The 19,251-nt window shown below is 43.5% G+C and overlaps 1 protein-coding gene across 4 annotated transcripts in view; it reads right to left on the bottom strand.

The window, feature by feature from the left end:
* The window catches only part of SPAG16 (sperm associated antigen 16), a 543,868-nt gene that overhangs the window by 364,364 nt on the left and 160,253 nt on the right, over nt 1–19,251 (bottom strand). The gene's annotated exons all lie outside the window — the stretch shown is intronic.

Below are 19,251 nucleotides of genomic sequence, written 5' to 3'. Positions count from 1 at the left end.
AAAGCACTGTTAGGTCATTTAATCCAACATTGCGTAACACGAATGGTGTCTTTTAAAAGTACAATACTAGTATGCTACGCCATGTTTTCTCCCGTAAAAGCATAGCATTCACTATAACGGAGATTAGGGATAATGACATGCGAATGAGGCGTTATCATACAGTAGCATCGCAAATTAACTAATGTCTGTAAGGCCCCGCTCACACAGCACGCTACACGACGTGTGCGCGCGTTCATCACAGATGCCTGGCGGCCAATGGTAGTGTTCAGTATTGAAACTACCATTGGCTGCAAAGTGCGGCGTCGACGCTGCTGCAGTCGCAGGAGTCTTTTCAATCTGCGATCTCCGGCTGCAGCAGCGCGACGTCAATTTCAGCAGCCAATCAATGCCCAGACGTTTACATTGATTGGCTGCTGAAATTGACCAGAGACTCGGCAGTGAAATCGGAGGGTCGGGGGACAGGGGGACCCCCCCCTCTGTGTAGTGGGTTTCGGGGCAGATCTGTGCTTGGGGGGGGGGGGGGATTGAGAGGCAAATACCTCGGTAAAATAAAACTAGCTGTGATAACTTCGCCCCCCCCTTTGGTGTGGAAGGAAGAAAAAAAAACTGAAGTGGGATCCGGAGTACAGGGAGTTCAGGCGCTTCGGGGACTTGCTCTAATCATACACACACACACACACACACACACACAAAAAACACACACACACACACATTGGATGTCGCCCTCTGTCGGATCATTCCGTCTGCTGGGGATGATCACACATCGCCCAGCAGACGGAGGCGCTCAGACACGCGCATGCAGCGTCGGGGAAGCCCCCTGAGTGAACGCGGCCTTAGGTTAGCACTGGGACTTAAATAACACAACGTTAAGTCATAGCTAAACTTGTTGTGTTACTCCCATTCAGACCCTGAGACAGGGCTTTTGCAGTGTCTGGATGATGTTATTGAATGATAGCACAAAATATCTGTGACGCCAGCACAATGCAAATGAGATTTTTTTTGTGGAACATTATCTTTGCATAGAATTAGCTTTAAAGATACATACTGAACTCAAGGATCATAACAGCCATTCCTGTTTTAGGTAAAGTCCATATAGTAGCCATGTTCACAGCATTTACACCTTCCATTCATCAAGCCAAACCTTAACAAACAAATCAATGTACAGTATGCAAATGCTGTCAACGACTGAGCCACCTGTGCTGAAGCAAGGATACCCTGAAAACCGGACCTGTTGGTGGCCCCTGAGGACTGGAGTTGGCCACTTCTGCTCTACTATACCAAAACCCCTTAGTGACTGGAGGAACTGGGGAGATGTAAAAAGGACAACAGGTTAATAATGCTCAGCAACTGTAATCCTTTGATAAAGGATCTCCTGAGCAGTAAGCATGTCAGGGTGATATTATTTAAATTGTTGAAGATACAATAAAAAAAATTGTGTGTTTCTCAAAATTTGCACAAAGAAAAATCAAACTGCAACAGATGTATCAAAGAATAAAATCCCACTTTTAATGTGAATGTTTTTCTTTGGTAAATCTTTTCTTTTTTCTCCTCGGTTTTGCACATGACCGATTCATTTTAATTGTTGCAGTACTGATTGGTGAGTGTATGTCCTCTCTTTTGCTTTGTCAATTTCAATGCACTGTGCAATATAAACTCTTAAAAATTGTGTAAGAAAGAAAAATGAGAAAGGTCCAGGGAGACCTCAAATGTGAAATGTGAGCCAAAAAGTTAACCAAGTTGCAGTGACAGCAGTAAAAGGTCCCATAACTCAGGTAATTTTACAGGAGTCTATCCATTTACACAAGGAATGCAGACAAAATATTTTACTCAGCACTGTGTTGTCGAAGAGATACAGTACAGAGCTTCCGTTCCATCAATCACTCTGCACAGTCCTTTGCGTAGTGAATATCAAGAGGCAAGTAATAGAACCCTGGGGAATACACCTAACTACCAAAGTGCTAGAGAGAAATAAAAACAAACCTATCAAAGTCATTTAAGAGTTCTTCCGTAAAAAACCTTCCTCTCCGTGTAAAAAAAAGACACAGAGATGCAAATACCTTAGCAGAAAATAACTTGATAGCAAGGACTACATGGTGGTGTGTTTTTAATTTACTCTCACCTATTTGCATATGGGTTATATGGAGGGCAGATTATATTAAAACAATGTTTCCTACTTTTTAACATGGATTCCCTTACAGACACCCAAACTTCTTCCCTTAGAGACAAAAAAAAAGTGTGTGTGTGTACACACACACACACACACACACACACACACACACACACACACACACACACACACACACGTCTGTAATGCTGTAATTATCGCTTAGCACACAGTGCTTCCACTGCAGCCAGGGATTCTGGGTAATGACATGCAAATGAGCACAGTTTGTCACTCTTTACTTCTAATCCATGTTAACATGGGACCCCTATAAGCGTATGCCTGCCGTATTACACAGTTTTTCAGCACAGGCTCGGTTTAAGAAGTGCAAAGCCAGAAAACCTACTCAGACAGCTATTTCGACCTTTTGGGTTTCATCAGTGTGAGGTTGGTTGCTAGTTATGCAACGTGAAGCTGGTACGTGAAGCTTGTACGTGGGTATAGCTAGACACGTTGCATAGCTAGCAACCAACCTCGCACTGATGAGAGCGCACTGATGGGACCCAAAAGGTCGAAACATCTGTCTGTGAGTAGGTTTACTGACTATGCACTTCTTAAACCCAGGCTGTGCTGCAAGGTTGTGCTGCAAGGCTGTGCTATGCGGCAGGCATACCCTTATATGGTAAAACATTTTATAAAATAAATAGTTAAAATGCATGAGACGTGAAGAGTGACACACTGCATGTCATTACCCAGAATCCCTGACTGCAGTGGAAGCACTGTTTGCTAAACGATAATGGGGAAAGACAGTGTTGCAGACCTGTCTAAAACATGCAAATGCACCACAAGTGGGATTTTTATTTACTGTACACTGTATGTTGGAGGATTTGTCACTTTTTTTAACCACCATAACTTTTTTTAATTGTCATTGAAATTTCAGAATACAATCCCTACTGGAAACCAAGCACCTTGCTCCTTCTGTTTGTAGAATCAGAGCGGACCATTTTTCTAGGACTTGTCTATGTCTCTTCGTTTCATTAAACTATTTAATGGCGTGACGTGCTTCGCTGACAAAACACAGGCTCCCCTGTGCAAATATGAATTTCATCAGTGAAATCCACCATCAGTTTCAATAGCACCACTCAGCTGAAATAATGTGCCAATTAATGGGGCAATTGCCTATGAAGTACGTGGAGAAGAGTATCTAAAATATCAGTAGGCACCAAAAAAAACACAGCTGCCAAGATGAAGACCTAAGAAAGAAGATAAAAATACAATTGACACTTCATAACATGACATTTTGTGCTGCAGGTCCCTCCAGCACCGTATGGGTTAAAAGGCCACTGTCATTACAGATCGCTTGCAGGTTAAGCATCTAGAGAAAAGTGTTCCATTCTTCTACATAATACCATATTTCAGATATTCCTAACATTAACAAAGCTAACGAGCCTGTCGTAGAGCCACACGAGTTCTGACATCCTGGTGTCAACAATGGCTGTTCTGCCATTGAAATAAAGCCAAGAGACGCTTGGAACATGTGCCGCTTAGTTCCAATGTATCACTGGGATGCTTTAATGCCCTTACCCCTTGCTGTTCTCCCCTGCCAACATAATGTTTCAAATGCACTAATCTTAATGACCACCTTTCTTATGTACTGTATGATGCAGAATTGCAGATGCAATGTTGTTCACACCGCATGTTGTTATTCGCTTACTGCATGCCATAGGATTCAAATTATTCCCTAATGAAAAAAATACAACTCTCCTTTCATGCCTGGCATCTTTGCTGGGAAATTCCCTTTGCTAGTCTTAAAAATTCCTCAGCATTTAAGCCAATATGGGAGCTCCAGCAAGGCCAAATCGTAAAGAAATCTCGCGAAAGGCCCCTCCCCCCACCCTACATAACAGTGAAGAAAGGAAAGTGGTGACAGCAGCTCAACATATTGTGCTCTTGTGTAGAAGTACTTGGGACATCAGAAAAAGGTGGTAGAGCATTTTATGTAGTTGGATAGCAACAGTCAAATACAGCTCAACCCCCTTATAACGCGATCTGTTACAACGCAAATCCGCTTATAACGCGATCTGTTACAACGCAAATCCGCTTATAACGCGATGCAAGCGTGGCTCCCAATTTTCCTATTTATGAATACTTTACAACACGATTATTGGTATCTTAAATACTTTATTGTACAATGCACATTATTTCTAACACGATCCGCTTATAATGCGATGTGATTCTTTGGGCCCCAAGCACAGCGTTATAAGGGGGTTGAGCTGTATCAGTCAAAGCAAAAAAAAAAATGAATTTGAAATAAAAGATGAATCTCTACCAAAAACTGCTTGGAATCTTGCAGCTATTTACATGAATCCATTTCACTTTAAGAACGTAACTTTCTAGCATGTCACATTTAGCTTACATGGCTGACACTTACAGAAGTGTCACATCTTAATTACAAGTCAAGAAGTATTACTGCTGGTCAGTTAATAGACAGGCCGCATACTGTAATTACAGCTCATTTACAAGGGAAGTGTCATCACCAACGGTCTGTTTTGGCATATTGCAATATCACTGATCATTTGCAAAGTCGACAAACAAGAGACCAACAAAACATTTATGCCAAATGAAAACAAGTCCTGTTGTACTGTACTGGCTTCAAGGTGTTTTACATTGGTTGATGCTTAATATAGCAAACACAATATATATGAGATGCTAGATATAAATGAATAAATATAACGTGAATTTGAATCTCTGTATTAAACTCACTGGAGTGTGTCCAGGAATAAAATCACATGCATGTATTCCTAGAGTTGCCAGGTGGCTTGTCCAAAAATACTGGAAACTGTGAAAGAGGGTTAAAAATATTACAATGTGGGTTCAGAATAATCAAATGAGTTTTTATTGTATACAAGTGTACACAGGAAGACTTTTTTTTAAAAAAAACGCTCTCTGGCAAATGATTGACAGTACCTTTTATACGTTGCTAATAAGTATACACCTCTTCAGAAGGGGTTGGCTTAGTAAGTGGAAAAATACTAATGGTAAAAGATGCAACACCCACGCCTCCCCAATACATATAAATAATGCCCCCACCTCCCCCCCCAAAAAATCAGACTTACCTTAGGGATGGTGTCAGGTCGGGCCTGGTGCCTGTGGGGGGGGCGGTAGCTGTGGCGGGGCGGCCGTGACTGTAGAGAGGGGGGAGGGGGGGCGTTGGCTACAGAGAAGAGTGAGGCAGTGGCTGCGGAAGGGGGGACAGAGGATGCGGAGCGGAGGACAGTGGATGCGGAGGGGGGGGGGGTAAGACAGTGGATGCAGAGGGGGTCGGCAGCTGGTCAGAGCAGTTGCCGCCATTCCTGGCTCTCTCCCACTGAGGGCTCTCTCTCCCTGTCTGTCACACGCCGAGGTGTCTGGGGCTGACGCGCACCGGAAGCCCAGTTGACTTCCGACGCTGATGTCAGAGGACCCGGCGTGGGACAGACAGGGAGAGAGAAGCCTGCAGCGGGGGAGAGCTGGGCATGGCGGCAACTGCTCTGACCGTCCGCCGGCCCCCCTGCATCCATCCTGCGTTCGGAGAGAGCTAACACCGGACACCTGGCAACCCTTTGTAATCCCGATATAAATAAACAATACACGATTAACTGCTTAAGTAAATACCGATGAGGTGCCTAGAAGTTGAACATGCATTGCCAGGCTTCTAATTCTGTTTCTTTCTCACTGACAGCCAAAGCAGGAGTTTATCAAGGTCAAATAGCAATTAAATGAGCAATCTATAAGTGATGAATTGTATTCTCAATCTTAATGCACACTATGGCTATAAAGCCTGTAAGGAAACATTTGTCATAAAATCCAAATAGTTGCACAGTTTCGCCTTCTAATCCAGTGTTCTCAAACTGTGTTCACTCTTCTGTGAAATCAGAAGTCAATAAAAGATTAACACCTTGGCTTGGAAGAATCAAAACTTGTGTCATGTTATGTCATGCATGGACACACAAAGGGGGTAATACTATATTGTACGAAGCAGCTGTTTGGGCCGTGATCAGCTGAAAATCCCCATTAACATCAACTTCTATTGGAAATAATGGAAGATGGCTGTCATGGTCATGTATGTTGCTACGTACTGTTCAGGAGACAGACCCGCTAGGCAGAGGTGGAGAATAGAGAACTAACCATACCTGGTAACTGAATTCTGAAGCAATAGAATAGTAGAGTCCGGTTCCGGGGTCAGGGCAGGAGAGAGGGAGAATGGTCATGGTGACTGTTCCGGGGTCAGGACTGGAGAGAGGGAGAATGGTGGAAGGTGTGGTAGTCCGGTGGCAGGCAGGAGTTTAAGGCAGGCAAGACAAGGCAATGAGTACCATGCACAGGCAAGGAGAAGAGGGGAATGGAAGCCTTATAAAGGGAGAAGCAAATCGGGTCAGGAAGAGGCTGACTTTCTGCCTCAGTGGCCATGTTGATAGAGGCAGGGAAAGTTAGAAGGCTTCCATGTTGGAGATCCTCATATCGGCCCATAGTCCCTGACACAATATTTTTACACAACCCACAATTTTGTGAAATATTAGACATGGATGAAAGGTAGCCCTGGATTTAAAATGTCGTAATGTAGGAATTGATATGTAACTATAGGGATTATATAGGGATGACTGTTAACACTATGCAGCAAGTCATTTAAATACCCTTCTGTCCTCCAGAGTCTGCATCAAATGCAAGAAACTTGTTCATCACATTTAATATATTTAAAGCAGCCAGATCTGTGTCCACAAAAAAAAGGAATAAAACTTACAGCAAGAGCTGATAAAACTGGTACATAATCTTATCATACTGTAGGTACATTGGATAACTCATCTCAAAAGGTTAAAAATAGCGCAACATGTCGGTAGGTCTAGCACCTACTACAGTGTCTAGCACAGGGGTGCGCAAAGTTTTTAACTTGCGACCTCCCTGCCTCCTGCCTCACGCCCCCTCTCCTCCTCGGCTCCGGTGTCAAATGACGTCACGGGTCATGGGACATCACCCCCGAGGCATTTGATGCCGGTTACCATGGCGACGCGTTGCCGATGGTCAGGTAAGAGAAGCTGCAGAGGTCTCACGCGGTCCCTCCCTAGCCGCTGTGCCTCCCCTGGAAATTCTCCCGCCCCCCCTTTGGGGCGCACCCCCCACTTTGTGCACCGCTGGTCTAACATACTGCTTTTTATAGTGAATCTTGGCATCTAATCAGGCATCAAACCAGCATTAATTTCTGGTTTATTCAGGTGATCAAAGCTACCTTAATTGCAGCAATTCTCAAGCGGCTCCAAAAATAGAAGGGTGATAATAGAAGAGGCCAGCGATGGCCCCAGCAAACCTCATAGCAACCGCAACCATGGATGCAACAAAAGTGGGTGATCCCGCACACGGAGAATCCCCAAAAATTCTCTAAGGCCTCGGGCATGGTGCCTCGGGTCGCGCTGAGCCGTGCTCCTGCTCTGCCTCGCCTGCTCAAGCTGGTGCTTTTTTGCGTCCTGGCAAGCGAGGCAGTGAGAGCCTTTGGGGGCGAGGCGGAGGCGGGGCGAAGGCGTGACGGAGGTGTGGTGGAAGGCGAGGCTAGTCCCTCGCGCCCATTGGATGTTTTCGGTCACGTGACCGCTCCTCCGCTCCAAAAATTAAACCAAGCTGTCGCCTGCAATTTGCTGAGCCTCCGCACGCATGCGGAAGCGTGCAGAAGCATCATCTAAAGCCGTGCTGATTACAGATGAAGGGGGTAGGTTCATCTGCTCAGCGCGGCTCAGAGCGGCTCTGCTCGGTCTGTTCTACCATGTCCCAGGCCTAAGGCACAGATGGTCAGCATAGGGGAAGCCATCCTTGTTAAATGAGTGACAGTCAGTTACCTCAGGGGTGATCAACTCCAGTCCTCAAAACCCACCCTCCCCCCCAGGTCAGTTTGTCAGCTTCAGCACAGGTGGCTCAATCAGTCCCTGTATCAGCACTCGACAGCCTCTGATTGAACCACCCGTGCTGAAGCTGGGATATCCTGAAACCCTAACCTGTTGAGGGGACTTGAGGACTGCAGTTGACTCCCCTTGAGTTACCTATCGCCATAAAATATATAAGTTAGTTCTAAAGTATATATAAAGTAATCCTAAATGTGGATCCAATAGTTGCTCTCTGTTTATAAGTTAACGATAACTAAATATAAATGCATATTTATATAAATACATAGACATATTAAAGAAATATCATAGCAGTAGGGCATAACTATTGCAACCAATGTAAATAACAGGATCCATATACAAAATATACAAAAGTATCTACAAATATATACAAATAGCAGCCACATACATATATATATATATATTTTTTGACTTTACATTTTATTAATTGGGACTAACAGTAGATATTTACACACAAAAAAATGCTATAGCATGAGCTGAACAGCAGGTCTAAAAAAAACATTTTTGGCTCTGTGGCCATTGTTCTTAAACGTAAAGAACATAAGACAAACCTGCAGGCATTATACATTATGTACTGTAAGTAGGGAGCATCTTCCATCTTTATTAGTATACCTTTACTTCTACACCATATGTACTTTTTAACATCATCTGTGCTGTCATCACAAAGCAATGTGGGTGACTTATGGGAGTGACCAACCCATAACTGGGAATCAAAGAATGATAACTGGTCATAGCTATATAATATATAATACTTATGACTGTTACTCCATAACATTATCTTAATGGTGATGCTGCAATAAACACATGTCTTTGCAAGTTCAGCAGCATTAGGAGAATATTACTGAGGGTAAAACAGCTGGCATTTTGACATATCATTACTACCTATGGATTGCTTATTTAATTGCTCATGGACTGCCTCGGTTTACCACTTGGTGCCAGAGGGATGATAATGTCATATCGCTTCTTGAGGTTCCATTCATCCAGCCAAATCTCTGGCTTTAATTTTCCTGGGCTGCCTGTCCCTGCAATATTATTATTGGTCCCCGACAGGTGTGGAAGGAAGATGCCTTCCAGCGAAAGTTGAAAGACAGCGAAAATTATCTAGCTCCAAGAGGCCTTATTATTGGGAAAGATTGTCAGAGCTGATTGAGGCAACACACAATCATCTCAATGAAATAAATTAGTGTGCGGTAGGGGATATGTAAAGTGGGATTTCCATCACCTGGTTCTGTTCGACATCACTTCGGTCTGTAACCTGTGTAAATTACAGTATGTTTCGGCTGACATTAAATAAATTGCCATTAACAATGAATCGACAGCAAATATTTAGAGAAGCAAAGAAATGAATTGCACTGTTGAGATTTGGTTTCTTTCTAATCATGAAGCTGTGAGCTGTGATGAACGGAAGCCAATTCTCTAAGCAGAAATTCTCTCTTTAAAGGTCAGCCTTGCTAATCAAATAGCTCTCAGGCAAAGGCAGAAATGTTGAGGGCCATTTCTCAACATGGACCTGCAAAGGCTGAGTGACAAAATATTCTAACCTACAATGTTAGAGACATACAGAAGAAGCACATTCACCAACTAAAACACACCATCAGGTATTCTAGCATAGACCTTATGACACATAATCAGATAAAGAAGCAATCCCCCCCTTCCCACCCCCCGAGGCCTATATAAGTTATAATAACTGTTTTTCTCCCTGAGCATGTTCTGTTCTTTAAAAAAAATGATTTTTTTTACAGTTAAAAAACATGTTTTTCATGTGAACCTTTACACTGCAATAGGCTTTGGGGAGACATTCATTGTAACCTCCCAGACACTTCATATTTCAAATGCTTATCAAACACTCCTGAACAAAGCATCGGATTATAAAAATAGAAACAGCTTTGGAAAGGCAAGAAGAGATCAAAGCAAAGCAAGATAAAAAAAAATGGCGACCAGTAGGGACTGCTGCTTTAAGTTAATGATATCCCCAACTCCCACACTTCACTAGCTACACACTTATTTAACCACTTCATTGTCAGAACAGCCAACTACAGATTGCTTTTCATAGGTGCGATGTATATATGATGAAAAACTCTCCGCCAACGAACGGAGTAGAACTTTTTGTGCTTAGAGACCATGTTTTTGCATCATTGTTGCAGGATAAACGGCAGTGGTTTACAATCAATCAAAATTAAACCTATTCCTTTTTCCTTCCTCAACATTTGCAGAAAATAAAAATACCACTTGTGGTGCATGCATGTCTCAGACAGGTCTGCAACCCTACATTTCCCCATTATCATACAATTGCATACAATGATGCCACTGCAGCCAGGGATTCTGGGTAATAACATGTGTTATACGTGACACAGTGTGTCACCCTTTACTTCTTACCTATTTCAACATGGAACACTATAAGCTTATGCCTGCTGCATAAGGCTGCGTCCATAGAGAGTGCAGCCGTGCGGAGGCTGAGGGAAAGCGGGTGCTTTCCCTGGCCATAGTACTCGAGCTGTGGGGGGCATTCCCAGTGATGTCACGGAGCTGGTTCGCCGCTCACGTGACCGCCCTATCGCGCGAGAAATCAGTTTTAACTGATTTCTCGCGCATCGTGTGCTCCCTCCTGCCTCCGCACGCCGCATACACGCGATCACTGCCTTGAGGCAGTCTGATCGTGCAGTGTGCATACGCATCCGCACGGTCGTCCGTACCATGGACGCAGCCTTACACACTTTTTCCGCCTGGGTTTAAGCTAGTAAACCTACTCAACAACAAGGAGAAAACTTTAATCAGCCGGACCAGGAAACAAGATTCAGAGGAGAACACCCAAATTACTCCAAAATCCCTTGAAGAACTGTTTAAGAGATGCAGGGGGTCTTCCAAGTGGCCATGGACAAAGCTGTGGCAGAATTCAGGTCAGATCTCTCTACCCTGGCAAAACAGACAACGCAGCTGGAGAATAAACTCGAAGAATCCCTCCAGAGCCACTATATGCAGAGCCAGGGTTCAATGGAAGACAAGTTATTTGGCTAAACTACGAAATTAGGAACCTGAAAGATAACATTGACGACTTGGAAAATCGGGAAAGAAGACAGAACCTCCGGGTAAGACATATCCCGGAAGAAATTGATCCAGATAACTTGCAACCCTATTTAATAAATGTATTTACGCAAATAGTCCCGTCTCTCCTAGCAAGCGATCTGCATATGGATAGAGCACATCAAGCCCCGGGCCCAAGGTTTGTGGGTCCCTGGAAATCCAGGGACATAATAGTAAAATTACACTATTACACCACTAAAGAGAACATTTTAAGAGGCTGCAGGAATCAAGAATTTGTGGACTTTGTGAATTCTAGGATTCAGATTTTCCAAGATCTCTCCAGATCTACAATCGCAAGACGAAGAAGCCTCCGCCCAGTCACAGCGGTTCTCCGAGACAACGAGATCCGCTACAGATGGGCATTCCCATTCCGACTGGTGGTTAATAAAGACGGGAGGCAAGTTTCATTAACATACCCGGAAGAGGCGGATCATTTTTTAAGAGCCCTTCGTCTACATGAACGAAATCGCAGCGTTCCCCGAGGTCTGAGGGATCGCCGGAAGTCCCACATCAAGAAGGAATAAGCAACAGTTCGGGTGTTTCCGAGTCCGTCCACTCGTCTTGAGGGTGCAAAGGGTCCTTCCCCACGGTTGAAATCCGATCAGATGAAGGAAGAGGTCGGCGGTCTAGAATTTATGGCCTGCTGCAAACTTTTTTCCTCTCTGTTTTTGATAGTTTATCTGGCTCGCTGTGGTCCTGGAAACAATGGAGGATTCGGGCGCAACTGCGCATGTCTGACTCAGAGAGGCTGCTGGGATCTTCAAAAAACTTTATTGATGGAACACACAAGGGCTAGCACCGCATTCTCCCCCTCAACGCGTTTCACCCTTAGGAATAGGGCTTCGTCTTGGAGCCCTATTCCTAAGGGTGAAACGCGTTGAGGGGGAGAATGCGGTGCTAGCCCTTGTGTGTTCCATCAATAAAGTTTTTTGAAGATCCCAGCAGCCTCTCTGAGTCAGACATGCGCAGTTGCGCCCGAATCCTCCATTGTTTCCAGTACCCTTCCAGACGGTGGCACGCAGAAGCAGCTGAGGTGAGCAGGCCCCAGACCGGAGATGCAGGTGAGGTAAGTTAACAACAGCCCCCTGCACCGGTCAATTCTGTGGCCAAGCGGAGCTCCCTCATGCGCTGTCTCAGTGTCTGACACGATTTCAGACTGCCACACTGCACACTGAAGCGCAGGACAGATTCACACATTCTTCGCTGTGGTCCTGTGCGACCTAGGAGGAGAACAATGGAACAAAAAAGAATGGAGACTTTCCAATAGTTTCAATGCTATCTTGTTTAATTTTTGTGGGTGTATTGCCTCTATTGAATTTACACATTTTTATATCGCCCTAACCCGCATTCCCATTATTATAATGATAAGATGTATATTCTCCAGGAAATTTGAAACTAACTACAGTAGTTTAGGAGGTTTAGATTGTTGTTTTGTTTTTCTTTTCTTTTAGTACTAAAGGCTAATATTAGTCTTTATATAAAAGGGATAGGAACTCAGATGATAAGAAGTTTGGAAGTACGAATATAAAGGAGCCCATCCACGGAGTTCAGGGTTTCCCGGAGTCCTCGAGGCTTGTGCCGCCCTCCTCCCCCCCCCCCCTATCTGGGTTTTCTAGCACTTTATTTTGGTCTACTGTAGGACCAATAGTTAAAAGGTTTTGGGATGGACAGTAGGTCCATTCCTTCTATGTTGTTGTTGTGTGTTTCTGCTCTGTCTCTTTTAACTTCTCTATCCCCCCCAAGTTGTTCCTCCCCTAGTACCACCACAGATCATCAAGGAGGATGCGCCTTCCCTCCTTTAAAATGGACCGTAGTACTGCAAGTCTTCAAGTCCAGGTAATGACAGCCTCACACCCACACACCATTCAACATTTTATGACAAGAAGAGAGCGAGCCTTAACTTGTAACCTATGACTAATCAACTACCCATAAAAGTAGTCTCTTTAAATGTAAAGGGACTAAACTCGAATAATAAAAGGAGACTGGCTCTGAGAGAATTTAAGAAGATGCTGGCAGATATTATATTTCTTCAGAAAACTCATTTTAACAACAAGGACCCTCCTAACACTTTTCGAGGTACTTACCCGTTAGTTTATTATTATTCTTTGTCCAAGAAGAAAAGAGGAGAATCTATTTTGTTAAAACATGACGTCCCATTTCAAATGAAAGAAAATAAAAGGGATAAGGAGGGAAGATTTATAATGGTGAGGGGTCAGACTAACCTTAGTTAATATATATGCTCCGAATGATCAACAAATTGAATTTCTGAAATCAATTTTAGAAGAAATTGGGGTGTTCCCCCGGGAGATATAATATTGGGAGGAGATTTTAATATGACCCTGAACCATGATTTGGACAGATCCTCATCACCACGACAAAAGAAAGCGAACGATGTATTTATTAACAAAGCACATTTTTAAGAAACTTATAAAATAATTTACACTAGAAGACGCGTGGTGCATGAAGAATAAAAAACAAAGATTATACATTTTATTCTCCACAGCCAGCTCCACACAGACAACGGCTATGTTTTGTTCATATAATGCTGACCTCAGGCGGACTGTACTTTTGCTAGTCATTGTTTTGATTAAGTCGACTGTTCTTGATGGGCAACAAATTATTTTTGACCTATTTTAAAATGCCCTCAACATCTGATGCCTCACTGGCTTCCATACAGGTGATGTGGCGTTTGACATATGGAGTGCATTATTCTACAAGTGGTTACATATGAGTCCCCCCTATACAGTAGATAAAGGTGCCAGATCTTTACTTTAGTGAGACTTTCCCACCATTGCAAACTAGAAGAGTGTCAGAAGACTGCCAGAATCCACTGACCACCCAAAATAGCATTCTATCCCATCACACCACTTTGCAATCCAAAATGTGCCAGCAATTATTTGTTGTGTGTCAGGACCTTTAACATTGTGACACCGCATACTGCCTTCATTCCTTCCGTTCTGGAATTTTCGCTCTACTTGCCGTCACACACTATGCTGCATTCAAGAGGAAGAAGCGGAAAAGCAGAAGTCTGAATTTTCACGAGTCTCCCTGCAATCCGGGGGAATTTGGCAGCTATGTTATTATATCCTGCTCAGAACTGCCACTGTAACAACACAGAGTATTAAACTAATTTCATGTTATAAAAAGGCAGAATAAAGAACCAGTGGGATAACTATTTATAACCATTTTACGCCCTGGATTGAACAGCAAAACCGATGTGGCTCATGGAGGCTGAACACTGGGCGATCATTTACTTCCAGTCAATTACTAATTAATGAAGCACTAAGCCACAGCGAGAGAATGCACAGCTGTGATTACAGAGTACATTTTAATTTCATATCACTGAAGAATTAATCTTATGGTTACTTGAGACAGCATCATACTTCTGAGAATTATATTTCTTGCTGTTGCATGTGCAGTCCTCAGATTGTCATAATGAATGGTTGTTTCCATTTGCTGTCAACTGACTTTTGCCATGGGCACCAGCCAGTGAACAAAATAGCCCTCTTGTAAAGCAATATATTGCTTGTGGAACATATGCTGACAAGATCTGATGTTACAGGAGGATGACCGTGTAGCTCCAGGTGCTGAAGGAGTGCAGAATTGCCATATAAAAAAAGATAGATTAAATACAAAAGCAAAATGTAACTCAATTATCACTATCCACAGTAAGAGCTAATACTAAATCTTAATTTAAAGCATTATTGTGTTAATAATAAAACTATATCATAATATTACTTTAGGGAGGAAAAAAAATATCGAAGCACTTAACTTTTCTTTTTCAGTTCTCTTACAGTTTTTGTTTCTTCAATAGAAAGACTCAAAAGTTAAATGTTTTCCAATGACAAGAAACCCCATCCTTAAAAGTGAGTGAAAAAAAATGGAAAAAAGGGTGAAAAAGGTAGAGAATATGAGGGGCTATTTATCAAAGTTTCCTGGCTATAAAACGGAGGGAAAAAATGCATAAAAAAAAAAGAAAAGAATTAGTGCAGTTCACTAGCTTCAGTTTTCTCCAGTCTTTCTAACAACATTTATATTAAATCTTCCGTCCCATAGATTTTAGAAAATTCTAAAATAATGCAAACACAACATTTACTTATGTACAAACTTTTGTTACATTACAACTTGATAGTAAATCATATTTAGCACCTTGCCCCCATTTATTTATCCCAAGCGGTACAGAACTTTATAGCTCTTTTCTTTAGTGGCTGAGTTGATGGAAACGGATGCCAGTGCGTTCCAAATCTCTTCCAAATCTGAAGATTCAGAGGGCTCCCCTACCTAAATCATGTTCCCATGCACCTCGGTGGAATATTTTGTAATGAAAGGGAGATTTTAAATGTATGTCCATTTTTTGGTTTATTCTGAGTCTGCTATGGTTGTGCCTATGCTGGCCTAAATAGAAGCAAGACACCACGTTAAGACACACTTGCTTAAAGAAGCATATGAGAGTAGCACCGTAGATATTACTAGACACATGATACATAAAGCTTGGCTCTCTGCAGAAGCACTTACCAAAATGCCCTCCTACTCTTTCTGTACGTTCCTCCTACATACCAAATAGATTGTCCTTGGAACAGGGACTTCTCTTCCTAAATGTTACGTTTGTCTGAAGCACTTATTTCCAGGACCTGTTATTTATATTATTTGTTATTCATATGATTACCACGTGTATTACTACTGTGAAGCGCTATGTACATTAATGGTGCTATCCAAATAAACAAACAAAGAAGGTTCCAGGGCACTACGGATTTTCAAAAAGGATTTATTAGAAGAGACACAACGTTTCAACCACCACACGTGGTCTTTCTCAAGTCAAGCCACTTGAGAAAGACCACGTGTGGTGGTTGAAACGTTGTGCCTCTTCTAATAAATCCTTTTTGAAAATCCGTAGTGCCCTGGAAACTTCTTTGTTTGTCCGCTTTGGAGTTTGTCACTGCCAGGAACTCCCCTGTTCCAGGAGCACCGGTAACAGCAAGTATTTTTTGTATTTAATATAATGGTGTGCAGCATTATCTCTGTCTTTCATGATTAGCGCTATACAAATAAAGACATACAATACACTCTTTGTTTAAAGGACCAACTTTGTGCTGTTAATCATTGACCGGGAGTTTTGAGCAGTTGCTGTGTCCTCACCCACACCAGCAATGCAATATTGTTTACGTAAACCAACAGAAGCATTCATTATTTTTTTTTAAAAGTTTGATGTATCTGAAAAACTAAAGCCATATTTCTTCCTGTAATAATTGACAGTAAACAGATTGGATGCCTATCAGTCTTTGTCTAACTTTTTTTTCCAGCTGGATAAACAGAACTGTTATTATTCTTGACAAAAGACAGTGCTATTATTAATGAAAGCAGCTACATGATGTTAGAGTTTTCATCTCAAGATCCATGCAAGCTGCAATTAACGTGGGGCCCGTACACTGAGCATAGCTGGGGACAGAAGAAGGGTTCATGGGACTGATTGTTGATTCTGTAGGGTTTTTGCAATCACTTTCATTAGATCGTTTCATCCATCATTTCTCCAAAAATTGCCGAAGACAAGGTAAGGAAAGTTGCAGAGGCCTCACGCGATCCCCCGGCATTTAATTTAAATGCCTTGGGGAAAAGGACGGGGCCTCTGTAACCGCCGCAGCCCCCGTTTGCACTCTCCTGGTTTAGAAAACAGTGCTTTCACAGCAGCCAGGGATTCTGGGTAATGACATGCAAATGAGCGTCAGTGTGTCACCCTTGTGATATTAGACAGCAATATTGTAATAGTTGTTGTGTAAACTAGAGCATATAAAAGGTTTATTAAAAGTGACTAACAATTTTTTTTGGGGGGGAATTGAGTATCAGGGAAGAGACCTTTAAGCTCTGCTAAACAACTGAATTTAAATTTTCTTACTATAATGAAGGAGCACAGTGTTTTCTATGTTTTTTTGAACCTGTCTTTAAAGTGCTCTGGGGTGCAAGGGATTCAATCCATAACTTTTTTAATACTGCATCTGATTGTAATGCAGATAATGCGACCTGTTTTTCCTCTAGAGATTAAGCATGGAACATCTTGGAAGCTGTATATCTGGGGGTGCAGGTGTTGTTGTATTCTTGTCCATCAGAAGTCTTTATGAACATATTATTTAACATCAATATTTCGAGGCAGTTTTGCTAAGGACGTGCTTATAGTGCCGGCGACGGTGACGCGTATTCGCCCAAAAACAAAAGCATTGCCGCCGCGTGCGCTTATAGTGCACGCGACAGCGACAAGCGACAGAGCGAAAACCTGCCGCCGGCAAAATTTGATTTTTCAAGGGCTGTCGCGTCACGTGACGGCCCTTTAACAAATCAAATTGCGGGAATCCCATGATGCCGCCGACCGGTGAAACATAACTTTCGCTGGTGGCGACGGGTGACGTCACCCATCGTGTCGCCGTCAGCGGCACTATAGGCAAAGCCTAATTGGGGGGCACATATTATAATGGACGTTTGTGTTTTAGTCTGTAATTTCCCCCCCATTTTCTTTGCATAAAAACAAACCATCCAATTCTAAACCGGGTGTAAACTGCTATTTTCCCACTTAATAAATAGACCACTTAGAACAGGCCTGCACAACTTGTAAAGTGAGAAGGGCCGAACAGCTCTAAGGAAAAAAGATTTGGGCCGCACGGGTAAGATCATCATCATCATCATCTCTCTTCCAGCACCCTTCATCATCATCCTCATATATCTCCCCCAGAACCCCTCATTATCAACCTTTGCGAGACTCCCCATCTATCTCTCATATCCCCATCTCTCCCCCTCACTCACACACATAATACTCCCCCTCCACATCAAACACACAATACCCCCTGCAAACCACACACATCCCCCCCTTCACCTCACATCCCTCCCTCACATCCCTCTCCCACCCTGCACCTCATATCACTCTCCCCCCCTTGCACCTCACATCACTCTCCCCCCCTTGCACCTCACATCACTCTTGCCCCCTTGCACCTCATATCACTCTCCCCCCCTTGCATCTCACATCACTCTCCCCCCTGCACCTCATATCAGTCTCCCCCCCTGCACCTCACATCAATCTCCCCCCGGAACCTCAAATCATTCTCCCCTGCACCTCACATCACTTTCCCCCCCTACATCACACATCTCTCTCCCCTGCACCTCACATTGCTCTCCCTTGCACCTCAAATCATCCCCTTGCACCTCAAATCACCCTACCCTGCACCCCAAATCACCCCCCTGTATCTCACATCATCTCGCCACCCCCTCTCCCCGATATGCCTACCTCAGTTTGCGGAGGAGGAGGCGGCGGCGGAAGAGCAGACAGGACTGCACGCACGCGCTCACTCTAGCAAGTAGCAGACAGGTAAGTGCCTCACTGGTAGAGTGCGCTGCTACACTGCAATCCTGAGAGCGGGCTCGTGGGGGAAGGGGAGAGCGTGCTCGTGGGGGAGGGGAAGAGCGTGCTCGTGGGGGAGGGGGAGAGCGGGCTCGGGAGAGAGGCGGAGGGGGAGAGCGGACTAGGGAGGGGGAGAGCGGACTAGGGAGGGGGAGATCGGACTCGGGAGGGAGGAGGGGGAAAGCCGCCGCAGGCCGCACAGTGAGAGCGGGCGGGCCGCGTGTTGTGCAGGCCTGACTTAGAACGTAAAAGCAAAAATCAGTCGTTAGAGAAATTCTTTGGTCCGTTGATCATGACAGATGGTCACATCACACTTAATTTCCCAAAAAGGTTTCCCGATTCTTTTTGAACTTAAAATGATACCAAGATATGCCATTTATGTAGTGCACTTCACCGGTATACCCTGCATCATGGAGATGCCAGCCGTAGAGCCAACAGCAATTTAAAGTCATACTGTAATCAAATCATCATGTCCTTTGATATTCGTATATAGAATTAAACCCGAAAAGGAATGAGCGCTCCAACACTACGCAGCCCAGCAAAGCACATTTGTTCCTGTTAAGAAAGCATTATTGCCTTCAAAAGTCGGCAAAAATGCCAACTCCTGTTTGTCCAAAAGAAGATCGTTATTCAGATGATGCACAAAAATAATTAAAGATTCTAATTGATTTTCAGTCAACAGAGGAGGGAGCAGATGTTCTGTACAGAGTTGAGGTCATTATCCTTTTGTCAAATATCACCATGAAGAATGGTAATTTGCT

The sequence above is a fragment of the Ascaphus truei genome, chromosome 7 (genome assembly GCF_040206685.1).
Source record: "Ascaphus truei isolate aAscTru1 chromosome 7, aAscTru1.hap1, whole genome shotgun sequence".
Taxonomy (NCBI): domain Eukaryota; kingdom Metazoa; phylum Chordata; class Amphibia; order Anura; family Ascaphidae; genus Ascaphus; species Ascaphus truei.
The sequence above is the reverse complement of the archived record's forward strand: the minus strand, read 5'-3'. Positions and strand labels throughout refer to the sequence as shown.